The following is a 1,552-nucleotide window of genomic DNA, read 5'->3' as shown; positions in this document are numbered from 1 at the left end:
CGGATCTTGGGTGAAGAATTGAAGAACTTCTGTCTCAATCTCACCTTGAGATCTTATTAAATTTTCTGCATAATTGAATTCCAATTTCTGTTAATTACTTCTTCTTCTACTCTTTCTGAAATTTACATTTCTTTATTTCCTTTGCAATTGTTCTTGCTGGATCTAGGAAGGCAATGAGATCTAGACTCAGCTATCTAGTCTCTTGAGTCCTGAGATCTACAGTTTTAAATTTAAATTTCCTTATTTCATTGCTACACCAAGCTTTTTCTCATTTCCGTTTTAGATCCAGTTTAATTCAAGTCATCTTCTACTTTTCTGTTTATTACATTTTACTTTTCCTTGTTTAATTTCTGCAAATCCAATTCCCAATTCCCTTTACAATTCAAGCCATTTACATTTCTTGCACTTTAAGATTCTGCAATTTACATTTCTTACAATCTAAGTTTCTGCAATTTATATTACTTGCACTTTAAGATTCAGCCTCTTTAATTTCTCTGCACTTTAAATTCTTGCCAATTGTCCCTCTCCCTTTTAATTTCATGCAATTTAGCTTCTGTCGAATACAAACCACTCAAATCAACTCTTGATTCGCTAGACTAAGTCATCCACTAAACAAAAATTGCTCAATCCTTCAATCCCTGTGGGATCGACCTCACTCCCGTAAGTTTTATTACTTGATGCGACCCGGTGCACTTGCCGGTTAGTTTCGTGTTGGATCGTTTTCCACACATCACAAATAATTTTGAGCTGAAAGCTCAATTAGTTTCTCTGATGTAGCAGAATTGCAAGTTCCATGGACTTCCATCTGAAGATCCTTTTCAGTTCTTAACTGAATTCTTGCAGATCTGTGATACTGTTAAGACTAATGGAGTAGATCCTGAAGTCTACAGGCTCATGCTTTTCCCTTTTGCTGCAAGAGACAGAGCTAGGTATGGTTGGACTCTCAACCCAAAGATAGCCTGAACTCTTGGGATAAGCTGGTCACGGCTTTCTTAGCCGAGTTCTTTCCTCCTCAAAAGCTGAGCAAGCTTAGAGTGGATGTTCAAACCTTCAAACAGAAAGAAGGTGAATCCCTCTATGAAGCTTGGGAGAGATACAAGCAACTGACCAAAAAGTGTCTTTCTGACATGCTTTCAGAATGGACCATCTTGGATATATTCTATGATGGTCTGTCTGAATTAGCTAAGATGTCATTGGATACTTCTGCAGGTGGATCCATTCACCTAAAGAAAATGCCTGCAGAAGCTCAAGAACTCATTGATATGGTTGCTAATAACCAGTTCATGTACACTTCTGAGAGGAATCCTGTGAGTAATGGGACGCTTCAGAAGAAGGGAGTTCTTGAAATTGATACTCTGAATGCCATATTGGCTCAGAACAAACTATTGACTCAGCAAGTCAATATGATTTCTCAGAGTCTGAATGGAATGCAAGCTGCATCCAACAGTACTCAAGCTGCATCTCCATACACTTATCTGAAATTCTCACCAACGATATACATAAGTATTTCTATCTTTATTCTCTGTCTATTTATTATTTATTTTCGAAAACT

At 37.3% G+C, this 1,552-nt stretch overlaps 1 non-coding gene across 1 annotated transcript; it reads right to left on the bottom strand.

Annotated features, from left to right (window-relative positions):
* Window positions 1–1,025: 1,025 nt before the first annotated feature.
* LOC148581112 (small nucleolar RNA R71) lies at window positions 1,026–1,133 on the bottom strand. Its single transcript, XR_015896768.1, has one exon. It is a non-coding gene; the product is annotated as a small nucleolar RNA R71 (small nucleolar RNA).
* Window positions 1,134–1,552: the final 419 nt, after the last annotated feature.

The sequence above is a fragment of the Arachis ipaensis genome, chromosome B10 (genome assembly GCF_059453495.1).
Source record: "Arachis ipaensis isolate K30076 ecotype BB chromosome B10, ASM5945349v1, whole genome shotgun sequence".
Lineage (NCBI taxonomy): Eukaryota > Viridiplantae > Streptophyta > Magnoliopsida > Fabales > Fabaceae > Arachis > Arachis ipaensis.
This window is presented reverse-complemented; position numbering and strand designations above follow the sequence as displayed.